This window comes from Chrysemys picta, chromosome 11 (genome assembly GCF_011386835.1).
Source record: "Chrysemys picta bellii isolate R12L10 chromosome 11, ASM1138683v2, whole genome shotgun sequence".
Taxonomy (NCBI): Eukaryota; Metazoa; Chordata; order Testudines; family Emydidae; genus Chrysemys; species Chrysemys picta.
The window spans coordinates 11,752,923-11,767,834 of NC_088801.1; the positions used below are offsets into that span (position 1 = coordinate 11,752,923).

General features: G+C 42.3%; 1 protein-coding gene across 3 annotated transcripts in view; it reads right to left on the reverse strand.

Moving 5' to 3' along the window:
* The window catches only part of MYLK (myosin light chain kinase), a 303,266-nt gene that overhangs the window by 242,741 nt on the left and 45,613 nt on the right, over positions 1-14,912 (reverse strand). The window lies entirely within an intron of this gene.

Genomic DNA, 14,912 nt, shown 5'->3' on the forward strand with positions numbered 1-14,912 from the left:
GTAAAATGAATTAAGCAGACAAATGCACTGTATTTGTTTTCAGTTCAACAGGAGGCTCCTATATTGAATACATATGAAGGAAAAGAAACACTAAATTGAAGAAGCCTGGAAGGCCTTGAGTGATATTAATTCCACTTGCATTCAACCATGTGGATCTAATGATCAAAAGGATTTAGAAGCAAGAAAGGAAAATAGCTTAGTCACATTCATTTGGTAATGGAAGTATCAACACTCAGCAATATTACAGTGCGCTGGAGGGTAACATATGTCAGGAGATCAGCCTTGCTATTTTATCATCTTGCATCCAAAGGAAAAGGGAGCTCAAAGTGACTTGACCTTTCTCTGCCTCTGTTTCTCCCTCTCCTCCTTCCCCATTTTAAAGGAGGGATAATAGTACTTTCCCCACACCCTGGGATGTTGTGAGGCTTAGTTATTGTTCGTAAAGTATCATAGGTGACTGCAAAGGAGTTCCCTCTTGGTTGGGCTGGCTCTGCAGGGCTAACAGGAGTAAAAAGCAGTGCAACTTTATTTTAATCATTTGATACAAGAGATGGGACTCTGAGCAGACAGGTAGCAGATCTGTTGAGTAAGAAAGTAATAGCCCTTTTTACCTAGTCACTTTTCAAAGCAGAGCTGCAATTCAGTGTTAGCAGCAGCACAACCAGCACACAAGTTTTGCAATCTCCAGATGCAAAATGGAATAAATCAATTGAATCTGTGTTTTAATATATGGGAAGATTCAGAGAGAGCCATTACCCAGCAGCTTCATTCACTGCCTCATGCAAAGGTCTTTGGCTTCTGGGCTTGACAATAAAATAATCTTATGTTAAACTGGGACAGAAATCTTACTGTTGAATCATTTTTATTATATGGTGCTGCAGCAAACTAAGGAAGAGATCTATACAAAGCTGTAACACACTTGAACTGATTCCTCACAGTTCCAAAAGACATTCCAAACAACGTTTCCTGCCAGGCAAGGAGTAGGCATGGAAAAGACATCAGACTCCCTGTGCTCATCAGGTTCCAGCTTCCCTATATGCCACATAAGCAACAGTCGGATGATAGCTGCTGTGTGAATGTCTTCCGGAGTTTTTAATTGTTAAAAGGCTCTATTATTTAATTTCTCATTAAATATTAACATACTTGTTTATTATGCCTTTACATTCACAGAGAGCTTTACAGACGGTAGGCCAGCTATTGCTGTTACATTTATGTAAATCTGGAGTAACCCCAGGGATGCCAATGGTGCTGTTGTAAATGAAATAATAATTGACCGGGTACATGAGTATGTGCTATATATTACAGGGATTTCAGAATCACGAAGACAAACGTGACAACCCTGTATAGCCACACTACAGTAGAGCTTAAAACAGGAAGTGAAAAGAACATGGGGAGGCAGTCTAACTAGAAGAGCCATCCTTCTGGATACATCTGGCCCATGTTTTTCTAGGCCCAGGAAGCCAACCTATACATGAAAGATGAAGACAAAGAGGGAAAATAAAATGGGGGTGGGGAGATTTTTGTTGTTTGATTGGCCTCTGGAGAGCAGTGGAATCATTTGTTTTCAACTGTGGTGACTGTTTCTAGTTTGGTCTATTCCATTCTATACAGCAGTGTATTAAGCATCATGACTAACTTCTGTCCTGTGAGGTTCATTCTCTTTCTCACCTTCTTCCCATGGGGAGAATTGTGTGTGCAGGGAAGTGTTTTCTTCTGGTAAGGTTTGGATTTGTTTTTTATTTTTAAGTTAACACAACTGCTCTGTGTTTATGTTAGAGAAGGCAGTTCAAAGAAGTGATCCTTGCACTTGGAACAGAAGGTGATGAGGTTTGTGATGGTCCGTAGCTCCAGTGAGAGTTTGTTCCAAACTCTCAGAGGGGCCCCTAGAAAGTTCTGTGTCCTGTACAAGTGAACATTAGCCTTATGTCTTAGGAACTAGGCAGAAAGTTCCATTGTACCCAGGGAGTGGAGTTGTTGGTCACAGTCCTCATCCCAGAGTGATAGAAGATCTTTTAGATATGCTGGGCCCAGTCCCACTGAGCACCTTCAAGTCAAAGACTCAGCCCTTGAACGTGATTCAACATTCTATGGGGAGTTTGCATAGAAAGTGGACAACAGATTTGATGTATGTGTGGTAGCCTGTGTTGCTGAGGAGATGTGATGCAGAGTTCTGTACTAATTGGAGGTATTAAGGGCTGTTGGCTTCATGTCCAGCTACAACACATTGCTGTAGTATAGACAAGAGATGACAAAGGCGTGTATAACTCAGGCCAGATCACGGTCTCCTTGGTTAAATAGTTCCATCAGGAGAATGGGAATCAGATCTCGGTGTTTCTGTCACCATCTTCATCACTGATGCAGCTTCACCAAGGTTTCACTTTGAGTTACTGCTTCGTTCCAGATCCTGCAAACTCTTATGCACGGCAGTAACCCCACTGAGTTAAAATTTGTGTAGAAAGAGTTTTAGCCACATTCAATGGGATTATGCTTATGCATAAGTTTAAGTATGCAGTTATATGTTTACAGTATTGGGGCTTTATTATTTGTGTTCTTATTTAATTGTGGGTCTGCTAAGTGATGGTACATGAAAAGATCTGTAATTATGTCTGATTTTAAATTTGCATAGAAAGACCTTTAATTTTGATAGGTGCCTAGAGTTTGAGACAGGTTGTACAAAAACCAAAACTAAGGTCATAGTGGCATAACTCCTTACTTAGCATCTCTATGGTTCCTACTTACTTATCAAGGACATGAGGCCTGATCCACCGTCCACTGGAGAAACTCCCATTGACTTTAATGGGCTTTAGATCAGGCCTTTTGGCAGGCTTCATCACTTAAAGCTCTCTTAGATTCTCAGGTGGAAGGCATTTACACACAGAAGTGGAAAATATTATTATTACAGTAACCAGAGATTATAGGAAAATATTCTCTGAAAAAACAATAAAAAAAGGTTCTTGAACCATCCCTCTTTCCATCACGCATTTCAACCAGCTCTAGTGATAAATTTTCTGGTGCCTTGCTGCATTTTTAAACAGCTTTTAAACCTTGCTTTAGGAAAGGTTCTGTGGTATCTTTCAGAGACTAGTAGAGGATTTTTGTGGGCTCTTTTCTATTACCTTTTTTACACTGGGTATTTTAACAAATTTTCTCTTAAATTTGGAGTGTCTGTCTTTTAACTCATTTGGTGCTGGACCTCCTGCACCTTGTGCATGGAAATAGAAACCAAGTGACCCCCAAACCAGTTCTTGAGCTGACAGCTTGTATGTTATCAGGGCCAGTGCAACCCATTAGGCGACCTAGGCAGTCGCCTAGGGCACTAGCATTTGGGGGGGCGGCATTTCGGGTCCTTCGGCGGCAACCGGATCTTCGGCCGCCCCGGTCGTCGTCGGCATTTAGGTGGAGGGAGCTGGGGCAGAGGGGCGTGGGGAGGGCCGCCTGCAGCAAGTAAGGGGGGGGGAGGGGGCGACACGCAGGGGAACTCCCCGCACCAGCTCACCTCTGCTCCGCCTCCTTCCCTGAGCACGCCGCCCCACTCTGCTTCTCTCCCTCTCAGGCTTGAGGCTCCAAACAGCTGATTGGCGCCGCAAGCCTGGGAGATGGGAGAAGTGGAGCGGTGACAGCGTGCTTGGGGAGGAGGCGGAGCAGAGGTGAGCTGGGGTGGGGAGCTGTCGCATAGTTCCCCAGACCAGGGGGAGCTGCCGCTGGGGGGGCGCCTCAGGGCAGGGGGGGCAGGGAGCTGCCACAGGACTCAGGGAGGGAGGGGGGGTGCAAGGTGGAAGTTTCGCCTAGGGCGCAAAACATCCTTGCACCCGCCCTGGTTGTTATACAAGAGCTAGATATTATTACTCCAGCAAGATCAAGATTGTCAGTGGTTGGATGCACTTTGCAGGGTACATTTAATAGCAGTTAAACTGGTACTTTACTTTGGGGCTCAGGGGAATGACACAGAAAAGCCACACGTTTTCACTGATTTTCTAATGTCTTCTTTTTCTTATAAAAATATTTTCAATCCCTGAAACCAACTGTTATTCCCCGCATCCCTCTATAAACTGAGAGACGGGCATACTGTTTTAAAAAAAAAAAAAAAAAAAGATTAAAAATCACTTTTCAATTTTGAAGTGATTTTTTAAAATCCCACTGAAGTCAATAGGAGCCGCAAGTATTGTGCACTTGCAAAATCCCACAGACTACATGGGTGCAAAACTTTGCCCCCCCCCCCAGGTTTGAAAATTCTGGCCACAGTCCTGCCCCAACAAGTTTACAGTCCAGGGCTCTGATGCTGAAAACACTTAGGCACATGCTGAACTTTACACAGAAGTCATTTAATTGAACTCAAAGTTAAGCATGCGTGTTTTCAAGACTGGGGCCTAAACAGACACTAAACAGATTAAGACTATGGAAAGGGGATACAGAGCACAGACTGGGCCCTTCAGGCTGAAACATGTAAAGCGCTAAGCATTTGGGGGTGCTTAACATTCGGCAGGATTATAAGAGATTTTTGCATCTAGCTATACAGCTCAGAAAATAAATGCTTTAATAGAAACATTGATAGATCTTGAATTACAGAGGCATGAAAAGCAACAAGGCCAGAAGCATTAAAACCAAGATTAAGGCACAGGAATGGAGGTCTGATAAAACCTAAGCAGATGTACAATGAGGCATCTGCTTGAAGTTACACAATTCATCCACAGAGTGAAAATGTTTTTGCGCTTGTTAAAAAAAAAAAAAAAAAAAAAAAAAAGAGCGAGCGAGACCTACCCTGGATTCAGCATTAGAAGCCAAAATAAAAAAAAAAAATTCCCAAGTGTCTCAAGTAGAAATACATCTGTTAACTTAAATATTTTAAGATTTGCTTGCATATTGTTTGGGTTTACTTTTTTCTCTCCCTACACCCCAAGTCATTTTAAAAATATGTTCTATATAGAGGCCAGTATCCTAGCAACAGACAAGAGCATAATTTTGGCCACATGTTTGACAGTACACTGAGGTTTCCAGATTCAAACATTTTACTGACCAGGAAGTTCTTGCACTTTTAAAAGTATTTCATAGTCAAAATTTATTAATCTATAATAAAAATATATAACTTACAGTAAGGACTCTGGAGCAGCATGGCGCAATTTTTAAAACCCAAATTACTAAGTCTATAGGAGCCTGAGTAAGAGATTTAAAATGTGAGGTAGATTACAGCTGCAAACTCCTAGCAGGGCAGACAATTTTCTTGTTAATACGTCTCCTTAGGATTTTCTCTTTTCCTTAGTGTAATTTTTCATTTTTACCACATTTAAAGGTGAAAACCAGCACGCCATTATAGATTTCACTCAAAGTGAAGCATGATGCTACACGGTATTTTTGCCACAACATGTAAATTTGGTAAATGGGACACAGCAGCAGCATCAGTCTTCCAGCTATTAGAAATGGCTTAACTATAGCCTAGAAAAGAACGTATGTCGTGCATTCAACCCAGACAGACATAAAAGTCAGAAGGTTTAAATTAATTGTTACAGTTTATTTCCTAGATAGTTTATATAGTTTCCTATAGTTTATTTTACCAGAACAAGCAGCGCATTTGAATGTCTGTTCTGAAGCTTTAAACTAGCTGAATCAAAAATTACTCCCTTTAAGGGTGTGACTTACAGGATCAAACTAGCCTTCTGGATTCAACTAATTCCATTTAGATGTCTGAGAGCCTGGTTATTCTTGCATATCAGCTGTTTGACAGCAAAAAAACGGAGGGTGAAAGGATCCATCCACAGCAAAGGGAAGTAAGATCTAAAGAATCTCATAACCACAGAGAGATTTAAGTGATTCTACTGCTTGGGGAAAGATATAGACTTAACAGACATGGAAACTGATGTCTTCCATTTACCACAAAAGACATAGAATCATAGGACTGGAAGGGACCTCGAGAGGTCATCTAGTCCAGTCCCCTGCACTCAAGGCAGGACAAATTAATAACTAGACCATTCCGGACATGTGGTTGTCTAACCTGCTCTTAAAAAGTCTCCAATGACAGAGATTCCACAACTTCCCTAGGCAATTTATTCCAGTGCTCAACCACCCTGACAGTTAAGAAGCTTTTCCTAATGTCCAACCTAAACCACCCTTGCTGCAAGGTAAGCCCATTGCTTCTTGTCCTACCCTCAGAGGTTCACAATAATTTTTCGGCCTCCTTTTTGTAACAACCTTTTATGTACTTGAAAACTGTTGTCATGTCCCCCCTCAGTCTTCTCATCTCCAGACTAAACAAATCCAGTTTTTTTCAATCTTCCCTCATAGGTCATGTTTTCTAGACCTTTCATCATTTTTGTTGCTCTTCTCTGGACTTTCTCCAATTTGTCCACAACTTTCCTGAAATGTGGCTCCCAGAATGGGACACAATACTCCAGTTGAGGCCTAATCAGTGCAGTGCAGAGTAGAGCAGAAGAATTACTCTCGTGTTTGCTTACAACACTCCTGTGAATGCAGCCCAGAATGATATTTGCCTTTTTTGCAGGATTGAAATGCAACAGCACAGACAAAAAGAGAAAAGAGAAAAGAGCACCTGCCTGTCTGCACATGGTCAACTGCTGTCAGCCCCCTGACTTTTCACTAACTCCAAAGCACACACCGAAAAATAAAACTAACTAGTTTTGGACACTGCAAAAATACACCAAATTCTTTGGAATTATCCTTTAATCCAAATCTTTACAGAGTTTCTATTCCTGTAAATCTTTACTGCTCTGGCTACATCCATGTTCCTTCCTTGTGCCCACAATGACATCATTTGATAATGGAGAAAATGGAAATTCACTGCAAGTTTTAATGCACAGCCCTTCTAGGGGCAAAGTGATCCAAACCAACTGTATCAAATTAACCAAACTGTAACAACAGAGCTACTGCCTTATGGGCTTTATACAGACTTTATTTAGAGGTCCAATGGGAACAGACACGCGATTGCTGGAAAATGCAGTTATTGAAAGGCCTTTATTTAGAACAGGGCTGTGTCAGATTAAAGTTGTTTCTTTTCCATGAGACACAAGATGTTAAGGTAATTTGAAGGGGAGCTTTTAGTTCAAATTCTTGCTTTTGTGCTCAAAACAATTTGCTCTCTTCTTTTATGGGCTGTACGGTATAATCCTATTTTAAGTCTTGGGGAATACCTGAAACAGACATTCAGGAGAGCTAGTTGGAAGGATTACAAAAGATAGTTCATCTGCTTTTACCGGGGGCTATGGTTCATTTAGCACGGTCCCTTAAAGGTAGCTAGCATTCTCTTTGCTGCTGTGGGGATATGCGACCCACAGCAGAGAGCTGGGATAGTCCGGCCACAGGAGACATACCCAAGCTTCAGTTAATCAGAGCTGGGCTATGCCAGGCAAAAATACAGACATCCCCCACTAAACAGAACCATTTTCCTTAGTGGTTTTCAATGAACAATGTAAAGTATTTCCCTCCATTCCCATCTCAACAAAGGAATGTTTAGTTTCCCTTGCTTTATGAGCACTGTGCAATAATGTTTCTATTTTCAACAATAACTTCTATCCTTGGGACAATCTTTTCTCCCTTTCTGTTGTTCATAAGTTCCAATAACATGGTACACTGCAGCGTGCACAAGTAGCTCATGCTATAGATTAAGGTCAAGTCCCAACCATCAACCATTGCAGTCCCACCCTTTTCTACTTGCTTAGAACTTTCTCAGATGCTTTAGGCCGAGATTTTTACATGCAAGGTCTCAGTATGTGCCTGATTCTGCATACCCTGGTTTTACCTGCCTGGTTCTGCAACCCTGGAGAGAATGTAGAGTGTGCCCCTTCACCGTGGGCATGTGCAGAAGTGAGACCGTGCCACAGCTGCACTTTCTCTGCCCATTCTGTGGTGATTAGTACTCTCTGCTTCTCGCATGCCCATGCAGGGGACAGACACAGTGTGGCCTATAAGAATGTAAGCTCTTTGTGCCAGAGGCTGAATACTTTCTATATGGTGTTGAGCACACAATGGCTAAGCCAGAAAAAATAAATGGTCTTGGATAATTGGTTCATCTATGGAAAAAAATGGTCAAGTTTCCAATTTTTTTGATACCATGGGGGACAAATTATGTCCTAAGATTGTTCTAGTGCAGCACTTTAAGTATGGCCATCCATCTCTGTTAAACTGACTCCTCCCAAACGTTAAGAGTTACTATCTATATTACTGAAGCTCCCACCATGTGCTTTCCAAACACAGATGAAGCCACAGTGCCAGTTCTAAAGCACGTAGAGCCTAAAAAACGGAAAGATCAGAGGTGGGAAAAAGGGATAAAATGCAAGTGACCAGGATGATAAGCATGTGCTCCTGCAGCTAGATGTGGAACAATGTCGGATGTATATAGTTTAACTCGCATCCATATAAATAGGGAGCTGTGGAATGCACTAATTATAGACACTCAGTAGCGTAGCTAGCGGGGTGCAGGGGAAGCAGCCACTTCCCCTCACCCCTTTTCCCAAAAGCGGTGCCTTTCCAAAGGCGGCCGCTGGCCGGAGAAGCAAGGGGGGAGCGCAGGCTGGCCACCCGCAGCATGGCTGGCAGCCATGGGGGGGCGGCGGGAGCGCGGCCGAAGGAGCAGGAGGGCGCAGCATGCGGCCCGGCCCCGCAGCTGCGGGCGGAGGAGCGGGGGGGGGGGCACAGGCTGGCCACCCGCAGGATGGCCAGAGGAGCGGGGGGGTGTGGGCAGCATGTGGCCCGGCCCCGCAGCCGCGGACAGAGGAGCAGGGGGGGCGGGCGCAGGCTGGCCGCCTACAGCGTGGCCGGCAGCCATGGGGGGGTGGCGGCGGGCGCGTGGCTGGAAGAGCGGGGGGGGGGGGGGGCAGCATGGTGGCCAGAGGAGCAGGTGGAGGGGCGGTCAGCGGTGCAGCCGGAGGAGGAGCGCCTTTTTTAGGTTTGCTCCCCCTCCTCTTAAAAGCTGGCTACGCCACTGTCAGTACTCCTATGAAAGCAGTTCCCTATCTATCAGAATGACAGAGGATTGCCTCCTAATGTTAGCAATAGTCAAATCAGTGTCTGTAGAGGAAACATTCAGATTTGCATCTCAAGTTGCAGTGGGGGAGGTTTAGGTTGGATATTAGGAAAAAAACTTTCACTAGGAGGGTGGTGAAGCACTGGAATGGGTTACCTAGGGAGGTGGTGGAATCTCCTTCCTTGGAAGATTTTACGGTCAGGCTTGACAGAGCCCTGGCTGGGATGATTTAGTTGGGGATTGGTCCTGCTTTGAGCAGGGGGTTGGACTAGATGACCTCCTGAGGTCCTTCCCCCTGATTTTCTGATTCTATGATCGGTCTCAAGACCACACAGAACACAGCAGCATTTTCCAGCCTTTATCTCTTCTGGAAACAGCAGAGTGTTGGGGTTCTCCTCTCCCGCACGCTGACGCACACAGATGATGGTTCTGGACTTGTTTTGGTGGGATTTCCCACAGCATCATGATGGATCCCCACTGGAGATACGAAGGTGGGTGAAAGAGATCCATTTTATAGTAGAGCCTTCCCAGCTCTCCAGAAACAGGAGAGAATTCTGAGGTACTCTTTTACAGGTGAATTGCACGAAAGAAGAGATGACACCAACTAGAGCTCCTTTTAAAGGGGGATATTCCAGACCTGCAAGAGGGCAAGCAATCCACCTTCTTCCTTAACCTCACTTATGACCCTGAAATCACTCTACTGAGAAAAGATCTGAGGTCTGACCATTGAAGGGCTCCACTGACAACTACTTCTTGACTATTCTTCTCAAAAATGTAAGGGCTTGTGAATTCTATACCAAAATTCAGCTTCCCAAATGCTAAACAGATAGGGAAGAATTAAACACTTAGCCAGTCTCTTCCAGAGAAAGGGATATTGGTGGTAGCAATGATTAACGTGTTTGACATGCAGCACTAAACTGTCTTGCTTAGCAAAGTCATGTCCAAAGCAGAGAATTACATTCCGTTCTGTACATCAGATGCTGTCCATAAGGCATACAGGAAAAAAAAGCTATATGAAAACTGAAGTGCAGTGGTTGGGCTGCATGCGAGGATGATTTCATGAAGCATTCACCACCCCATCTTCAAGAACCTTCTTGCCCATTCCAAGTGACTGACAGGGACAGCTTCCTTCTTCTGTCCACATTAGATGTAGTCTCCAATAAAACCTCTTTGCTGAAGTTTTTATTAAATGTGCCATAGAGTTACTAAGCTATTCAGTTTATATGGGTCTGAGAGCAATACGGAGGCCATTTCCAACCTGAATAAATAATAAAAAATAAAGCTCAGTTTCACCAAGAATGATTTATGTCTTGGAATAAAACAGTCTGATGAAATACTGTTATTTGAAAAAAATCTGTGTGCATGGAAAGCAATGATACGGGCCAATTTTTTGCCTGATGGCTGAAATACTGCCCTATTACTCACTTGAAATCTCTGCTTAGCAAACCTGGTTGTTTTTCAATACTCTCTTTCTCTCTCAAATCAGTAACAATATTGGTTTTAGCTACTGTGTATAATCAACTTTTTAAATAATGTAATTATTATGTATTTGGGACTGCAAGTTATTGGGCCATCAATATTTCAATCTATATAATATTTTACTTGCATTGTGTTGTCTACATATTGCAAGAAGCTTCTAACAATGTGACTTAAAGAGGATTTCAAAATGATATCTAAGAGTTGTTCTCTTGGTACAATATACCAAATGTTTTCAATGTCTATTGATGGTTATCCCATAAAGTAGGTTTCTTTCCTGTGTTTTATAAGCTATTTTTTATTCTAAAGTTTGGGTGTGAGTGGAGAAGTGTGAGATTTTAAAATCCATCCAGTCTTTATATGACATTTATGGAAAAAGATAACACATTTTTCTGTGGCTGACAGTTAATAATAATCAAACCCTGCACTTATAAAACTTTCCATCTTCAGCTCTTTATAAATGATAATTACAACTAGAGATGACAGAAAATAAGGTACAGAAGTTAAGGTTGACATTTTCAGAAGCTAATCTGATTTACATGCTAGATGATCACAGTAGTCTCTTCTGCCCTTATGATCTATTAAGCTCAGGTACATCTGAGTGCAAACTCCAGATTTACATGCATGCTGGCCAGATACACACACTTTTGCAGGCTCACGTGTAAAATTTTGTGCCAAGGTAACTTCCTCAAGGGCACAGAGATGGAGTTAGAACTCAGGAGTTCCTGTCTCAGTCCTGTGCTCTAAGCACAGCCATCGCCTGATCTCTTCACTTATACCAGTTCTGTCCCATGTCATCTCTGCTGACTTCAGTGTAATTACTCCTGATTTACATTGATACAAGCGAAAGGAGATTCTAGCCCTCATCTAGGCTATAGCACTTAACTAGGTGATCTGAGGGAAAACAGCCTAGTGATTTAACACAGAAGTTTAGTTATAAATCAATAGGATAACAATAATTAAATTAAATTAATCCTCAACATTGTTCACCAGGCCCATTCAATCCATGGCCTCTCTGAAGAGACTTTCTCTTGACACTACTTGTGATGATGATGCTTTTTAATCACAGATCCCTGTCCTCTTTAAATAGGTCTAAATCATTAGCTTATTTCACATAGGTTTTCAGATTATACAGATTTCCTCATATAAAATAAAACCACCAATTGAAGGCTTGAACTAATTTCAAACAAGTGACCAAGAAATTTAATAGATCATAAGGGCAGAAGAGACTACTGTGATCATCTAGCATGACCTCCTGCATAACACAGGCCAAAAAGCCACACCCAATAATTTCTCCATTAAACCTATGATTTCTGGTGGGGCATTCTTTTAGAAAGACATTCACTCGTGATTTTTCTGCTAAATTAAATATATTGGAAATCTCTTCCTCATGCAGGTACTTGTAGACCATGATCAAGTCACCTTTTCACCTTTTTGAAAAAACAGTTCTATTGAGCTCCTTTAGTCTTTCACTATAATGCATGTTTTCCAGACCCTTAAGCATCGTTACAGCTCTTTTCTGAACATTTTCCAAGCTTTTGGCTTCCTTTTTGAAGTGTGGGCACCAGAACTGGACACAGATTTCTAGTAATGGTCTCACCAATGCCTTATACAAAGGTAATATCACCTTCCTACTCCTGCTTGATAATTCCTTGCTTATACATCCAAGGATTATATTAGCCCTCTTAGCTTGAATATCACACGTGTTCACTTGTGAGCATTCATGTCCTGCCATACAATTTCTATTCCCTGATGTGGCCCTCCGGCCTAAAAGTTTGCCCACCCCGATTTAGGGATTTTCCACTGATATAATTTCATACAGTCTTCCATAGCCTTATAGTAACGATGCAGTCAGATAGGTAGCAAATATCACAAAGTGGAAATGAAAAAGAGCAAGAGTTTTGCGAATAGCAATTTTTTGCCCCAAAACCCTCATAAATGGGAACTTTTTTTGGTCATGTTTGTTGGAACTGAATTTGCAAACTGGACGAAAAGCAGCTCTGTCTCTCATTATAGCCTTCCCCATAACTAGTTGACATTTTTGGAAAATAAGCCCTTCTCTGTTTAGAAACAATTAAGCTTTTGCTCTACCGAGTGTCTGGTTTTCTCTCCCCTCGTTGTTTAATATAGAAGATATCTGCATAAAAATGATCTTTGTTTCTTAACAGTTCACCTGCTGCTGCTTATTTTCCACGTGACATCTGTTTGTGACATCAGACATTTCCTGAGCAATCACATCAGCAAGGGCTTGGTAATTAAAGCTGCTACATAAATGCATATAATCATGTGTCCCTAAATTAATTTGGTGCAGTATCTTTTAAAATTAGTTAATTTAGTGCAGATTAATTTAAATTTCTAGCAGAGCATTGGAAACTGTATTGGTACAATACAAACAGCAATACTGACAGCTTCACTCCCACCTTTCTGGATGTGATCACCAGTCTCCCAAAGACAGGGTTAGGATTGCAGATGGGGAATAAGCAGTGGGGGCAGACAGAATTCCCAAGAAATAAAAGTCCTGCTTTCACACAAGATCTCTCAGTATTGAAGAATGAAGAACAAAGACATTGCATGCTATAGTGCAGCAAGAGAACTGCTTCTAAACAGTCAATGATTTTCGTGGGGCATAAGCAGCTCTCTAAGGAGAAAATGTAAGGCATTTCATGTCATTGGGGTCCAATTTCTGCATAATGTGAAATGTGTTAGGCCAATCAAGAAATCTACAGAAGATATCAATATTTTGTCTGTTTAGTGAATGTCATTTGCCTGTATGAGGAATGGAAGATTGATTTCCACCTTTATTCTGTTAGAGCTGGCTTTCTGGAAGGCAGCATGGTCTAGTAGATCGAGCACTGAACTAGGGGTCAGGCTACACAACTTCTATTCGCGACTCAACCACTCACTTCCTTCGTGACCTTGGACAAGTCACTTCCTCTCTATATGCCTCTTTTTTCCCTTCCCCCCTTTGTCTTGTCTCTTCAGACTAAGATCTGCAGTGCAGGAACTGTCTCTCACTATGTGTTTGAACAGTATATAGTACAATGAGGTCCCAATCTCAGATGGGGCCTATAGGAACAAACAATACCACCACCACCAAATCCTCTTTTATTTTCAGGTTTTTGTAACAAGTTAGGGTTCCACAACTCATCACAGGCCATTCAGAGATGACTAAATAACTGAGCACCCCCTTCCAGGTTACAAATCATATAGGAAACAAAAGCTTAAATCACCAAATAGTATGAAGAACCTCAGTCCTGCTGCAAGGCCAAGTCCTTGGCTACTCTTTCCACACCCACCATTAAAAGCCAGCGCTCGCTAAGCCAATAGATGGACTGGTTTCCCTTGAAGTCACACCCCACAATGAGCACAATTCATTACAATGGTACCATATGTGCTCAGACAAAATTATCTCCAGTCGGATTGGGCTCTTTAGACACAGCAAGATCAAACAGTTCACAAAATCCTTTGATGGAAATTTAATTCTTTTAAAGTATGCACAAGGTAATTGAGAACACATTTAGGATATTTCAGACTATAAACAGTAGATCTCCGGCTGAGTTGAACAAATAGCATTAAACCTTTTTCTTCCTTCTGAAAAAAGTGCTCCCAGGCACAATGAACTTAAGGGTTTTCTGTACCAGACCTGAGACCCAATGCTTGCAAAAGAAGAGCTTGCTTTAAAAGATAGATGTGACTGCAGAAGAGAGAAGTATTTAGGAATCAGTTGTAGATATCTCATTGTTCACTCAATGCCACTTTTGTAGCACCTGGACATGCATTCTAGTGTTGCCCCTTTTTTGATCTGAGCAGCCAGTCAAAGTTTCAGGGCCCTGGGGACATTCCAGTTGGAAGTAGAAACTGATTGTAAGTAAACAAAACCGCATCAAAGACAGAGTATACAAAATCCTGTGTCTATGAACACGGAAGGAATCAAATAGCAGGCGAGAGCTTCTTTTGCTCATAGCACCAAGAGCACCCTTTTCAGCTTGTACTCCTGACACAAGAAAACTCTCCTCTGGTGTCTTCCAGGGTCAGCCTGCTGCTCTAAGCTGCTCCTTTTGGCTCACACTCTCTCTGTCTTTGCCAGTTTTTCTGTTCTGACTTCTGCCACACATACACATCTTCCCTAAACAATATTCAGAAAAAACAGTTGCTGAGTGGTTTCAGACTCTTCTTTTGTCGTAGGTGGGATTTTTTTACCTCAACCCATAAGAAGGTTCCATCCAGCTCATAGCACTAGATTAAGCGCAAGCCTCTGTCGATCCTGGCTTCTTTACAAAGCTTCAGTAGAGCGCCAAAAAAAGTGCCTCTATGCTCACAATCTACATTCTGGGTTTCAGCCCTATGCACTTAGAAAAGGCTGAGATATTTTATCCAGAAATTATGGACTCAGAATGGAAAATCCAGCCCTAACCGGCTCCCTTGATGTTATGATTAGGGTTGCCACCTGTCCGGGTTTTACCCA